Here is a 15570-nt window from a genome sequence, read left to right as displayed (position 1 = left end):
AGTGCATTCAGAAAGTCTTCAGACCCCTTTACTTTTTCACATATTGTTATGTTGCAGCCTCACTATAAAATCAAATAATTAAATTTCCATCCAATTAAATCTACACTCTGTGTCTCAAAATGACACTGAAAACTGAATTTTAGACATTTTTGCAAATTAAAAAAAAGGAAAAATTGAAATATGAATTCAATTTAATTCACTTCAATTCAGTTGAGTTGAGTTGAGTTGAGTTGAGTTGAGTTGAGTTGAGTTGAGTTGAGTTGAGTTGAGTTGAGTTCAATTCAATTCAATTCAATTCAATTCAATTCAATTCAATTCAAAATGCATCATGGGAGTTCTACCAGCAGTCTAGTTCTATACCAGCATCATTAAAGGATGGCTCAGGACATACCGAGCCAGTCCAGTTTGAAGCCTGATCTTAAATGTAGAGAGGCTCTGATCCTGGACCCAGAGTGGGAGCTGGTTCCACAGCAGGGTAGCCTGATAGTCAGGATAGATCAGTCCTAGCACAGAACCTTGTGGAACTCCATGTGACAAGTTAATGGTTTAGAACAAAAACAGAATTTCACTATCTTTCCAAGCCTGGTAAATTTCTTCTAGAGTGGTGAAATGCCACTTCCTCTTCAGCTTTAGAGCACACATTTGGGAGTTGTACAACGGGGGCTTTTCTGATTCTTTTTCAGAGGGGCCACCGTGAATTAAAGCAGAACTGAGACCTCTGCGGTAAACATCTACATGAATGTTAAAATCACCCATGATAATGACTGTGTCTGTGCTGAGAAGTACCTCAGATAAAACATCTGAGAACTCAGATCAGAGCTCGTTGTCAGGGGCAGGTGGATGATGAATTCATGACGAGTTTAGGTTCAGGGTTGATCAATAAGCTGGATGAGAAATTGCTGTGACCCCCCCTCCTTGGCCTGAGCTTCAAGGAATATGAAAATTAATATGAGTAGGTGGTGTTGATTTATTCAGACTAACACATCACACTGACAGAAGTTTTCAGACATTTGACTGTGACTCTGTCAGTTTAGCTCAGATTCCTCCATTTCTCTGGATCATCTCCAGATGTTTCTACACCTGGACTGGAGTCCACCTGTGGTAAATCAGCTGATTGGACACACACCTGTTTATATCATGTCTGACGATGCAGATCAGAGCAGGAACCATGAGGAGGAAAGAGCTGCTGCACAGCTCAGAGACAGGATTGTGTTGAGGCTCAGATCTGGAGAAGGATACAAGAGCTGCAGAGATCCTGTGTGGAGATGGAGAAACTTCCAGAAGAACAACCATCACTACAGCTCCACTCATCTGGTCTTCATGGCAGAGTGTCCAGACTAAAAGACTCTGAGACTGAGAGAAACCAGGTTCTTTGGTCTAATGAGACCAGGACTGAACTGTTTGGTCTCAGTTCTCAGAGTCAGGTCTAGAGGGAACCAGGCATGAAGCTTAGAGCTGTTTTTACTGCTGGAAGTTTCTCCATCTCCACACAGGCTCTCTGGAGCACAGCCACAGTGACTGGCAGGGCAGTGAAGGGGTCTGAAGACTTTCTGGCTGCACTGTAGATAGAATGTCTCTGGTCTTATCGTACACACTCACTCACTTTCCATTACATACCACATTCACCCCTTCACACACACATACATTCACACAGCACTTTTTCAGTGCTTTTCTATCACACCCACAATGTCAGGACACTTCAGGGGCAATTTGAGGTTCATTCAGTATCTTGAGGAGTGAAACAAAAACGAAGAAGCAAAGTCACAACACTTGTTCCTTCTTTTTTGTCTCATAAACTTTTATGCCTCTAAATTTCCACTTGTCTCAGCTTTTTTGATTTCTTTTTTTTCTGTTTTCTTGTCAAACTCTCACCACTGACCTCTTTGTCTCTTTGTAAAGATGGAATTCACACTTCCATTGAACACCGATTCTGAGTTGCCGTAGTGGATAAATGAAGTGTGTGTTAGGTTTGAAATGTGGATGAAAAACAAAGTGAGTGTGTAGAAGTTGAAGGTAATCCAGTGGACAGCTCTGACTCAGCCTCTGCACTGATGAAGCTGTGAACCTCTGCACTGTTTCCAAAGACTGGATGCTCTTTAAACCTGGTGCCATGAGAAAACCACTCACTCTGACATTTACTTACAATAGGTTGAACAACATCAGGACCCTGAACGTCTCACCAGAAATATATGTTGGTACATAAATAAATGTATGATGAGGCCCCTCTATAGGATATTAGGGAGGAGGAGGGGTCCGCTCATTGATAAGTATATGTTTGGTCAGGAGGTGTTGGAAGGTTGTAGTAAAACCACAGGAGACTACAATGATAAACTCATGATGACATGACAATAATGTTTCACAGGAATCAAAGTGTGGACACAAATAACACATGTCTATGTCCCAGTGCATGCTGGGAGAGTTCCCAGCGTACCTCATGTAACTGCAGTGAGCCAGACATATGATGATCTTGTTAATTAAAGAAAAAAAAGAATAATAACAATATGACTTGTATATACACAGCACTCAGAAAGTCTTCAGACCCCTATAATTGATTCATGTTATGTTCAATTCAATTCAATTCAATTTTATTTATATAGCGCCAAATCATAATATACATTATCTCAAGGCACTTTACAGGGTCAGGTCAAGACCTTACTTTGTTAAGCGCTTGGCAACAGGGGGGAGGAAAAACTCCCTTTTAACAGGAAGAAACCTCCAACAGAACCGGGCTCAGGGTGGGCGGCCGTCTGCCTCGACCGGTTGGGTTTAGGAGAAGATAGAAAGAGGGGGTGGGGGAGGAGAGGGGAGAGAAGAGAGAGAGAGAGAGACCAGGAACAGCTGTGTCGGTAATGGTGTTATCAATAATAATGACAGGTAACAGTGGTTAATAGTAATGATGAGTAGTGGTGGATCTGGATCCTGCTGCTCCCGAGGCAGAGAGACCTGCAGAATGAGGACAGAGAGAGGGAGAGAGAGGAGAAGCACAAACTATGGGAGAGAAAAAAAATACAAAGTTAATGGCATGAAGTCATCGAGAGAGAGAGGGGGAGAGAGACAGAAATAGAGAGAGAGCGCCCAGTGAATCATGGGAATCCCCCAGCAGTCTAGCTCTATAGCAGCATAGCTAAGGGATGGGCCAGGACATACCCGAGCCAGCCCTAACTATAAGCTTTACTAAACAGGACAGTTTTAAGCCTGATCTTAAAGGTAGAGAGGGTGTCTGCCTCCTGAACCCACACTGGGAGCTGGTTCCACAGGAGAGGAGCCTGATAGCTGAAGGCTCTGCCCCCCATTCTACTCTTACAAACTCTGGGAACCACAAGTTGACCTGCATTTAGAGAGCGAAGTGTCCTATTGGGAAAATAGGGAAGTATAAGCTCTCCAAGGTACGATGGTGCCTGACCATTAATGGCTTTGTAGGTGAGGAGGAGGATTTTAAATTCTATCCTGGATTTTACAGGGAGCCAATGCAGAGACACTAACACAGGAGAGATGTGATCACGTTTCCTAGTTCCTGTCAGTACTCGTGCTGCCGCATTCTGGATCAATTGGAGGCTTTTTACTAAATTTTTGGGACATCCTGACAATAAAGAGTTACAGTAGTCCAGTCTTGAGGTAACAAATGCATGAACTAGTTTTTCAGCATCCTTTAGACACAGAATGGGTCTGATTTTAGCAATATTGCGCAGGTGGAAGAATGCTGTCCTAGAGACTTGCTTTATATGTGAAGTAAAGGACAAGTCCTGGTCAAAAGTGACACCAAGGTTTCTGACTGTAGCACTGGAGGCCAAGGTGATGTCATCCAGAGTCAGTATATTATCACATAGTGTATCTCTGAGGTGTTTCGGGCCAATTACAATAACTTCAGTTTTGTCTGAATTTAAGAGTAAGAAATTACTGGTCATCCAGATTTTTATGTCCTTAAGACACACCTGAAGCTTGGCTACCTTGTTAGTCTCACCTGGCTTCATGGATAAGTACAGCTGGGTGTCATCTGCGTAACAATGGAAATTCATCTGGTGCCTCCTAATAATGTCTCCTAGAGAAAGCATATATAGACTGAAGAGCATTGGTCCTAGCACTGAACCTTGTGGAACTCCATGACTAACTTCTGTGATGATAGAGGAGTCATTATTAACATGAACAAACTGGAGTCTATCTGACAGATATGACTTAAACCAGCTTAGTGTGGTTCCTTTGATGCCGACCATATGTTCTAGTCTCTGTAATAAAATCTTATGATCCATGGTGTCAAATGCAGCACTAAGATCTAGTAGGACAAGTACAGAGACAAGTCCATTGTCTGAGGCTATGAAGAGATCATTGGTAACCTTAACCAGAGCTGTTTCTGTGCTATGATGGACTCTAAAACCTGACTGAAAATCTTCAAACAAACCATTCCTGTGCAAATAATCACATAACTGGTTTGCAACAACCTTCTCAAGGATTTTGGAAATAAAGGGGAGGTTGGATATAGGTCTATAATTGGCTAGAACATCTGGATCAAGAGTAGGCTTTTTAAGTAGAGGTTTAATTACTGCAACTTTAAAAGCCTGCGGTGCATAACCAGTTGATAAAGATAAGTTAATCAGACTTGACATAGAGGTGTCGATTAAAGGAAAAACTTCTTTGAGCAACCTTGTTGGAACAGGGTCTCGAAGACAAGTTGATGGTTTAGATGAAGAAACTGTTGAAGCGAGCTCAGAGAGATGTACAGGAGAAAAACAGTCAAAATATAAACCAGTTACAGTGGACTCTGAGGCTGCTGAACTGGACAGTACATCTGAGCCAGCTGTGGGGAGGAGATGGTGACAATTTTATCTGTAAAGAAGCTCATAAAGTCATTCCAGCTGAGGGCTAAAGGTATAGATGGATCAACAGAGCTGTGGCTGTCTGTCAGCCTGGCTACAGTGCTGAACAGAAACCTGGGATTGTTCTTGTTTTCTTCTATCAATGATGAATAATAGGATGTTCTGGCTTTATGGAGGCTTTTTTTATACGCCAATAGGCTGTCTTTCCAAGCCTTTAGAGATGTCTGTGTGGATGTGAAGTTAAGAGAGCTGTTTCCTACTGCATTGATACATGGCAGTGGACTAAGTACTGATGCGATCCTTTCTTTAAATTTGCTGATGGTATTGTCAGAGAGACACCTACTGTAATAGATTTTTTCCCCAGATGCTGTGTAGTCTATGACTGAAAACTCAAATGTTAACAGAGAATGGTCAGATAAAAGAGGGTTTCTGGGAGAAACTGTTAGATATTCAATGTCAATCCCATAAGTCAGAACCAGATCAAGGGTATGGTTAAAAGAGTGAGTGGGTTCATTAACATGCTGAGAGAAGCCAATTGAGTCTAATAATGAATTAAATGCAATACTCAGACTGTCACTTTCAACATCTACATGAATGTTAAAATCACCCACCATGATAACTTTATCTGTGCTGAGAACTAGCTCAGATAAAAAGTCTGTCTGCCCGCAGGCTCTTTGTCCCAATGTCATCAGGCCCTCCTGAAGAAGGAAATCATAAGTATACAGTTTCACATTTTAAGAAAGCTAAGCTATTTTCCAAACCAGCTGGTCATAGAGGTGGTGGCTGTTTTCTTCAGTTCCTCAAACAGAGTGGCTCCAGTGTCTGAATCAGCAGAGTGAGCTCCAGCGATCAGACCTGAATCTGACATCATGTGTTACTGAATAAATTAAAGTCTGGACTCTTGTTTTGTCCTTTTGACTCAGGAACATGAAGCAGTCTCACCAGGTGGTTTTCTAATTTGAATAAAATCCAGGAATCTGTTTCCTAAAAGCATCTAAAGAGCAGATGATTGTAAAGCTTACGATCACATCACTTTAGACACATGATTGTAGATCAGTGAATTCTTCCTGCTCAGGAACCAAAGGGACATGTTTTATTCAGAGTTTTATTGTTTCCTTTCACCTTTATATCTACACAGTTATCAACACACACACACACACAGACACACAAACACTGAGTCAAACAAGTCAATAAAATCATTTGTCCAGACTCTGATGACATAGTGAAAACCTTCACATGATCATATGTGATGGAAATATTCTTAATGTACAGCTTGGCCTGCAGACAGTTAAACATGTCATATGACTCTTAAAGGCCCATACAGTCTGAAGGTAGATGTCCATTTGTTTTTGATTATAAAGCAGGGCCAGGTTCTATATTAATACTGTGAAAGTATGTGAGCCTTTAATACTGTGAAAGTATGTGAGCCTTTAAAACCGCCCTCCTGGACCCAACAACCAACCATGCAGGATTTCTGATTCTCTTGACTGTGTCCCAATCCAGAGGCCACATCCTTCAGAGGCTGCATTTAAAGACTGATTGTGTCACAGCAGCATTTTAGTGAAAAAAGTTTTAGTAAAAAAAAATTGTCAAGGTTGCTAGGCAACAGAAGCCACACTATGCAATGCAATGGTAAGGGACAGCTGGTGATACGAAGTTAAAATCCTCCTTAGACCAGTCCACACTCAAAAAATTTAAACATTGACTTTAATTAAATTTATTTTGTCAACAGGTTCCACAAAATTGTATTAGGTTAGTTAAAAGCAAAACTGTTAAGGTCATCTAATGTAATGAACTTGTATTACAGTTACATAATGATTGTAAATTGAGCCAATTTTAAAAAATTACTTCTGTTCAACAAGAGATATTTAAGCTTACCCAAAGTCAGTTATGTTATATGGACTTAAAGAATATATGTACAGGCTACCTATCTTATATTTATCGTTTCAACATATTTCTTAATTGTATGAGTAAAATAATACAATTAAGTTAAATTAATTAAAACATTAGGTTTTCATCCAATTTATGTTTTACTAATTAGTTTGACATAATTCTAGTTTGCCAAAAGGTAACACACAAATGAATTTTGTACACCCAAAATATTTTTATTATTTCCTTTATTCGCCAATACAGCAGTGATTCTGGTAACATTTTAGTGGTCCAAAACACAATCCAGTAATATTTTTGGCACTGAAAGTGTAACGGATATACTTAGAGTTGCAACTGTTAGTCCATTGATAACATCAAAATAGTTGGTGATTAATTTTCTGTCATTGATTTTGACTTGTTTTATAATTCAATTCAATTCAATTCATTTTTATTTGTATAGCGCCAAATCATAATATACATTATCTCAAGGCACTTTACAGGGTAAGGTCAAGACCTTACTTTGTTACAGAGAAAAACACAACAGTTCCCACAAAGAGCAGCGCTTGGTGACAGGGGGGAGGAAAAACTCCCTTTTAAAGGAAGAAACCTCCAACAGAACCGGGCTCAGGGTGGGCGGCCGTCTGCCTCGACCGGTTGGGTTTAGGAGGAGATAAAAAAAGGGGGGTGGGGGGAGGAGAGAGGGAAAGAAATGCTTAAGTTCTTAAATGTGAATGTTTTCTGGTTTCTTTAGACCTCTATGACAGTAAAGTGAATACCTTTGGATTGTGGACTGTTGATTGGAACTAAACAGAACACTTTATGTTGCACTTATCACTTATCACTTAAAATATCGGAACATTTTCAAAAATGTCAATCAGTTTCCCAAAACCCCAACACCTGATCGTTTAACAGAAAAAATACATTGACAGATTAATCAATGAAAACAATTGTTAGTTGCAGCCCTACATAATAAACCATACTTTCAGGTGGGAACAACGGAACAGCATGGTCTAACACTAACAGTGAACTGCCTTAATGCAGCATAATTGTCAATATTATAATCTATACAACAGGTTGGCAGTTTTTGTAGCAGCATAATTGTCTAACAATCTAATGACAAACTTGCCAATATCAACTTTTATTTTAGCATTGTTGGGAAAAAAACCCTGAGATGTAAAGACTTAAACAAACATGTAAACATGTAAAGCATTCTTTTAAAGTAGTGTTTGCTTTTCAAGTTGTCAGTATATGTAAAATGGTGTGACAATCCAAACTGACTTGCAGTAGTTTTTTTGGTGCAACTTTATGTTTAAAACAGCTGCAAAATATCAAATCAGATGTCAACAATTTAGGTGCAGCATGGTCTCTTAATTCACATCCTTTGACTTTTCACTCAGTAGTACCACTAAAATACCACTTTTCATTTATGGTAGTAGTTTTCCTAAAGTTTGCAAAACCAATGCTTATTTTTCTGAAGTGTAGTTTTTTCCTGCTCTGCTACTTTCACACAGGTATTCATTTATTCAGTATCAGCCAGAACACAGAACATTCATTGGTTAGCTGATTCATACAGTTTGTTCTGGAGCATCTGTACCTTGGTTGACAGTCTGCAAGCATCCAGCTGTAGGAAGAACTTCTGAAGTACTTCTAAGAAGGCTTTCAGTTCCTGAGGTTCAGTACATATATTACACCCATTAAGAGTGTACATGCAGAGGTGACGTCTCCCAAGTCATGCAGAACTTCAACACCCTCGATCACTATTCCAACATCGGCTGGAGGAGTGGTGGCCTCCCCTCCCTCAACATTGATGCTGTAGATGCCAAAGATAAGTTGTTCCAGCTCCATCTGAACAGCTGTAGCATCGGAATCCTTTACATAGGAGAGACAGAAAGGACAAAACCAAAGTATGAAATCAAGAAACAGATTTTTCAGAATTCCACAGAATAAACTTTGCATTTCAGATTTCCTTTATATAACAATTTGATTAAAATAGCATTAAACTTCAAACAGTGCTACGTGTATACAAATAACAAGCTAAAGAGATATAATGTTACATTATTTAATATACAGTCACAAAGCACTTTATCAGGAACACTGCAATCTAATGCCATCCAATGCAACAACTCTGACATAGATTTTAACTTTTACTAAACTTTTTATTTTCAGTTTTTGTTAACATTGTGTTCCTAATACTTTGCCCCCTTCATTACGTAAATGGGGTAGACGCAATATTAGGAACTCTATTAAATATAATGCAACCCAGTACACCACCACCACCACCACCTACTATGACCTCAGTAATCAACATAAAGTGAAATTAATGCCTTTCTGATAACGTCAGAAAAAACTGAAAATGTACAAGCTTAACAGAAGTAGAATGTATGGCGGAGTTGTAGTATTGGACTGCAATAGATTGAAAAAGGTGTTCCTAATGAAATGCATGTTTTGAACAAACTGATTCCATGCTAATTATAACAAAGTAAAAAGATTAGTTAACAAAGTGGAAACTAAAATTACCAACCAGGTATTCTTTGAAGAGGATGTTCAGGTCTTCATTCAGGTAGATACAAAGTGCCCTGAGGATGCACTCCCTCCTCTTTTCAACAGTTTCATTCTGAAGTTAAAAAAAATTACAGAAATACTTTAGGACTACACGTGCAAACATACTACACCTCACATTTCATAAGCAAGTGAAATAGATGACATCTCAACTGTAGAGACAGACAGGTATACAATAACCAATTAATCATCCCATGGACATTAATGGCTACTTGTCAAACAAAGTTACCACTTAGATGTTAGATGTCCACATTAAGCAGGGAAGAGAAAGAAAAACCAGTAAAGCATCTTCCTACTTTGTTTTAAAATCTCTTTCACCCCTATCGTTTCACAACACTCACTAATAGTTTCACAACACTCACTAATAGATAAACCTGGAAACAGAGGCCTTGATTTTTAATGTGAATCAGGGAATTGTCGTTGTGCTGTATATTGAGAAGCAAACGTTCTGTTACTCATTCCAAATGTCAATACATCTGATCCCTAAAAACAGTTATGGTCACAGATCTGCGTTTAAATTGTGAGGTGACTGTAAATAAAAAAAGGGTTAGGGTTAGATTGGTTTCTGACTGTTTATATATATGTCAAAACAGACTAGTCAACATCAATTCCATGTTTTCTACCAACAGCAAAACATACCTGTGCAATTGGGACCAAATTTAAGCCAATTTTCCTCCCTGCAGAGCCTCCTTTCTTCTTGAACACTTTGATGAGCTGGGCAGAGTGTTGGTCAAGTTGTGCAAGAAACTTTGAGACGAGGGGAGCAGACTATATAAAACCAGACTGTGCTCTATACAAGTCAAAATGTTTTCCTGTGCCCTGGTTACATTTGACACAAAATGATAAACATTCCCATATCCTACTGAAATTCTGCAAGCCATTACAACTGTTTCACATTGTCATTTGACAAATTCTATCAAATGTATGAATCCAATGATAAAAATATCAATTATAGCCAGTTTCAGAAGCCGTAGTGACACAGTGAACAGTCCTGGCCATCTGATCTTGAACTCAGCGATCATGGGCTCTTTGACAACTTTATCATTATGTCTCTTCTTGACCTCAGATAACAATGCCAATCTTTCACCTTCAAGGCTCTCCTGGGGCTCTCCAGCAGTTATAGGAAGGACAAAAATTTACCTCTGCCTTTCTGGGTTTTTTAACATCATAGGCAGGCTTACATCTATCTGCAGGTTTGTGCTTGAGGGAATTAATGCTCAGTTCTGGCGACCCCAAGTTTCTAAGCTTTGTTCTGTAGTTTGCCATCTTGTACTTAAGGGATATCTTCCATCCATAGAAACCACTGGAAGATCCTAGTTCTCTCAAACATGGGTGTGCTTTGATTAAAGCTTCAGCAACAGATTCTATCTCCAAGTTTGAAGGGTATGCCTTGAACTTGATGATTTGCTTAGCCAGACTCTCCAAGATGTCCGATTTAGGTTGTGACTAGGATTCAGATGAACTCCACTTGATATGAAGGCCTGGTTTGCACTGTAAAGTTGCATCTCCACATCATATGGAAACTTTGGTATTTGGAATTCTGTGGGCCACTGTGATTGAGCAGTTACAGAATCAGGGGAGGAGAGTAATATTGTGTCAGAGGATGAAAAAGATGTTTCATCCCCACTCTGGATCATGCTGCCTTGGTTGAGGTCCTGAGCATGTGACAAGTGGATGATTTTCACTGTGCTCTTGTCTTGAATATCACTAATTTGGTTAAGGTTAACAAACTCATTATCAAAGTCATCGTCCATGTACTGGAGTCTAATGTCCCCCTCTACATCAAACTGACGTTTGATCTTGTTTGAAAGATCCTCCACAGACTTTGGCATGCCCGATTCTATGGTCAGTTTTCAGTCTAGAAAAGATAAAAATACAAGTATAAAGCCATTAAATGTGTATAAATTAAAAGCATTAAAATGAGAAAGTCAACAAACATCTTTGATCATATGTAACTGATTTTTTTAATGTCTTGACAGTTGTTTCTGGTGTTACTGTATTGTTTTAAGTGGTCTTAGTGACTTAAAATATAAAATTGGCATTTACTTTTGGACCCACACTTTGACAGGCCAGTATTTCAGTGGCCACTTTATTAGGTACATATGTACAATCTAATGCAATCCAATACAATGGCTTTGCTGTAAAATCTACCTACAGATGTACCTAATAGACGATCAGATTCAAATATTGATTTGTTTTATCATCTCCCTTGTAGGGAAAATTGAGAATGACCTTATTTAAAGTGTCCAAACAGAGGCATTTTTTGGATATTAACACACTCAAACACTGTGCAAGTTCCACTGGAACAACACCCTCTAACAGATCATGGAGTATGTTCGGGGAATATCCAGTTGTTACATCAAAATGAGAAGGATTTTCTGTCAGCTTACATGACCTTTTTACTCCAACACACGGCTTTCCACTCTCCACTGCACGTTTGATATGGTCTTTGTGTCTGTCTTTGGAACGAAGACTAAACTCACCCGACAGAACCTGCTTGGTCTGAAACTCAAACTGCACTGCAAAGTTTGGGGTTGCACACTTCAGACTCATCAATATTAAGGGTTACTCTTATTCTCAATTCCCCTGCAGATAGGAACTGATTTTGTTTGAAAAACTGTCCATCCTGAAATGATTTGTATTCTTGTGCACTTTCATTTGAGGGAGCACTGTAGTTTTCTACTACATCATCAATTATACAATCTTTGCTCAGGAGCTGCTGCAATGACTGCAATAATGGTATGTATTGGTAGGTATGGTTGCATTCCTTATCCAAAACATATTCAACCGGTTCAACTACTTGGAATTTGTCTTTGAAGTACTGTTTCCGTTTAAAAGCAGTGCCAAGTGGGCCCTGATCTCCAATTGTTTTTGTCAGCGGATTTGAGATGCAGAGTGCAGAAGCCTATTCTTCAATTTCTGTTGCATTAAGACCAACATTATGCTTAGTACAAAAATCTGAAACAATTGCATTTATAGTAGTCAGCGATGCAGAACTCATCAGGAAGTGCAAGTCCTGTACATGCTCATCATCGACAGCACTACAGGGAATGTGGAGTATGTTTTCCAGCTTAAGCAACACTGCTGCAAATTTCTCTTCTATCATTTTCTCATCATTTTCTGAGCTGTCTGTCTGCAAACTAGACTGCACTTCTAGCTGGTCTTCTAATACTTCACTGTCTCCACGTTCAACTGAAAGACTTGGGCTTTCAAAACTCTCTGTTACTACAACTATCCCAGGTTTAAAGTCACTGTAAGAATAACCAAGGTGCTTTCTGTTTTTATTGGATTTAAAGACCCCTTGAACATGCAGGGGACTGTTTCATTGGCTTTGAGATGCAAATTGATCTGAGTAAAATATTCCTTTTCAGAGGTAACTTCAGAGAATCCACAAATATGAAAATTGAATGTGGCTGATAACAATGTTTGGCGTGATGTCTCTCTGTTATGGAATCTACAAAAATGAGACCTGAGCGCATTCCATGACTTAAATGTACATGGACAACTAATGTATGGGCAAAGATATGGGTGCCTGCGCCCATAATGTGGATGTTTTAACCTATAATGTTTAAGTAATTGGCCCCTTGTTGAGGTCTTTGAATTGCAACCTTTACACTGCCACATTCAAATCTGGAAAAAACAGCAACAAAGGAAATCAGTAAAGAAAGCTTAACTTAAAACTAAAAGTTCTCTTCAGAAAAATACTAACTAATTAATAACTGTTAACTTACCACATGCAAGCTCTTCAGTGCCACCTACACCACATCAATGAAGGAGGGAGCAGATAAAGGGTATCACAGCCAGGATCTGAAATTCAACATGTTAACAGATGAATTAGAAATTTAAATTAGAAAACAAAATTAACTAATGAAATGTATTACTTGCTCTTAAGAGAACTATAGATCTAAAAATAAATAAGTTATTGAGAATGAGAGCAAGAGAATGAAGCTGTCATCTAATAAATGTTTCTAAAAATAAAAATGCTGACAACCTGATTTGCAGTTATTACGTAGCTAATTGTGATCATACTTGTTATGAGTACAGTTTCTTGGCCAGACAGGAGGGAGCATGAATAATCAATGAACAATCATTCAGGACCTGACGTATTGCAACATGATGATTACAAAAACTGATAAAAAATAAACTAAAATAAATTTATAGAGATGTTAACAGATTAATTATTGGTGCACTTTTCATTTTCCAGGGTCTTTTAGAGCTACAATCGATTTCTTTTTTTATATATCATTGCTGCCATGACTTTCACACACTCAACCCAATTTAAAAAAAAACAAACAAAAAAAAATTGTAGTGAATGAGCAGGGGGACAAAGCAAAGTATTTTATAGTCTAAATAAATGCATAAAGTAAACTTTCAAATTCACCACAATTACATGGATGGGTTCTGCCCTACTGCTTTGAAATAGAAGATGAGTGCCATGCATTGTTGCAGCTAACCATGCTTCAGGTCCACAAATGTGTATCCTATCTGTGTTGAATGCAGAAAGATGGCTTCAATTAGTTTATTGTACTATGAATATGAACAACCTTCTGTCTGGCTAAAGATACATTGACTTTATCCATATAGTACAGTAAAATACCACAAGCCTGATACAGTATATCATAGCTGGACCAGTAGACACATTCTTCTGAACTGCAAATCATAGGTTCACTACAAATGCCACTCAGTGATTTAACCTGCTCAATATTTATTTAGGTATGATTTCATTCATGCCAATGGTGAACTGTAGCAAACCCAATTCATAATCTTCACTGACATTACAACATTACAACACCACAATACATAACTTGTCATTAGGCCTATGGCAATAACTATCTGTGTTTGCCTCTGTGAGGCGCCACTCTTTTTCCATTTATATTAGCATATAGCTTTCAGAACTTTACAACAGTTGATTCAAGTTCACAAACAATAAAAACGCAACATACTAGCTGAATACAAGACAGCTCTTATTTTAAGCTGTGAGCAGAATGTGAGACGTTACCTCAAGCCCTTTTATTTCAGTTACTGTAATGTTACTGTTGGTCCGCCAACTGAATAGCCCAAAATAGCTAGTTGTTTAAAATGACCTGTTCTACTCTCATGCAGACACGTAGCATTTCCTGTCAGGAATAAAATAAAAAGCCTCCCTCTAGTTTGCCGATGTGAAGCTTTTAATATGAAGCAGCAGCAGGAAGGTGGTGGGTTTGTATCAGCGGTAAATTTAACAGCTCTGAAACAGCTGACGGATCAGGCACTGGTAAAATAAGCCAGATATCAAAGTAGCCACAGACAGGAACACCAGACTCAAACTAATGAAACACCAGAGACTGGGTTACAAAAGCAGCCAACTCAGAGCTAAACACAGGCATGTACAAACACAGCTTCCTCTGTGGTCACAAGCACAAACTCAGATTTTGAATGGCCTGTAAAGTTTTGCTATCGCCGGCAGTGAGTAACATTTATAGACTTAATATAAAGTTATAAAATTACATTTACACATTGGCTATGGTTTCACAGTGGTAACTTGCTCATGGATTGGTGGGGCTCTGCGGGAAAAGGCTGATGGACCTGAGTTCATGCAGCTAAGTTAGCTAGCGAACATGTCCACCTGCTCCCAAAAACTATGAAGGCACGCCAAAATATAGAGCACGTCTTGTATCACAAACCCAAAATACAATCATGCTCAACATACAAAAGACATAGATAGATATAGGTTAAAAGAAATATCCTCTTACCTTTTCCAACTCAGGAAACAAAAACCATCAGCAACTTTTCCGCCAAAATTAACCAACACATGATCTGGAGGTCAAGTGGCCTGACGCATGTGCAGTCTGACTAGTCAGCCAATCAGAAGAGAGGCTTGGATTCAGTAAAATATGGGACCTTTTCAGTTTAAAGTGCATGTGCACTTGTTTGTGCTGCTTTGGGAAACACTTGTAGAAATTTAAGAGCGAGTCTAAAAGAAGGGGCGGGAACCCACCCGGGCCTTTCATCCTGCACTGAAGCACACCTGATTCAGCAGCGCAGGCCAGCCTGTGTTTGATTAAAAGCATTATTTTAACAGGGAAATTGTGGCACCATGCGTTTCTTTTAGCTCATAACATTCAATTAAAGATTTGTTCAGTACCCGTTAGAAATATATGGTTAACTGGATTCCATGTTTGCTGAGGGACAAGCTTCACCCTTCTTCAGCCAAGAAACAAGGTGTGCACAGCAGTCTACAAATATTTTTGCAACAGCTTTTAGTCCCTTGAATGCAACACTAACATGGTTCTTTATAAATAGGTCCAGTCACCTGCATGTCTCTGTTTGGGGAGGTGACTATGTCCCAGTT

General features: G+C 39.0%; 2 long non-coding RNA genes across 2 annotated transcripts in view; one reads left to right on the top strand and one right to left on the bottom strand.

Moving 5' to 3' along the window:
* The first annotated feature begins 4800 nt into the window (after positions 1–4800).
* LOC139625229 (uncharacterized) overlaps positions 4801–15570 on the top strand; it is a 48066-nt gene continuing 37296 nt past the window's right edge. Inside the window, exon 1 of the long non-coding RNA XR_011691865.1 lies at positions 4801–5464. This is a non-coding gene — a long non-coding RNA (uncharacterized lncRNA). The remainder of the gene's footprint in view (positions 5465–15570) is intronic.
* Positions 5471–10260, bottom strand: LOC139625232 (uncharacterized). Its single transcript, XR_011691866.1, has 3 exons — positions 9879–10260; positions 9202–9294; positions 5471–8549 (listed from the first exon to the last, which is right to left on the bottom strand). It is a non-coding gene; the product is annotated as an uncharacterized lncRNA (long non-coding RNA).

Source organism: Trachinotus anak, unplaced genomic scaffold (genome assembly GCF_046630095.1).
Source record: "Trachinotus anak isolate AG129_WGS33_773 ecotype Australia unplaced genomic scaffold, CSIRO_AGI_Tana_v1 ptg000001l, whole genome shotgun sequence".
Classification (NCBI taxonomy): Eukaryota; Metazoa; Chordata; class Actinopteri; order Carangiformes; family Carangidae; genus Trachinotus; species Trachinotus anak.
Note: the sequence above shows the minus strand (reverse complement) of the source record. Positions and strands in the feature narration are given on the sequence as shown.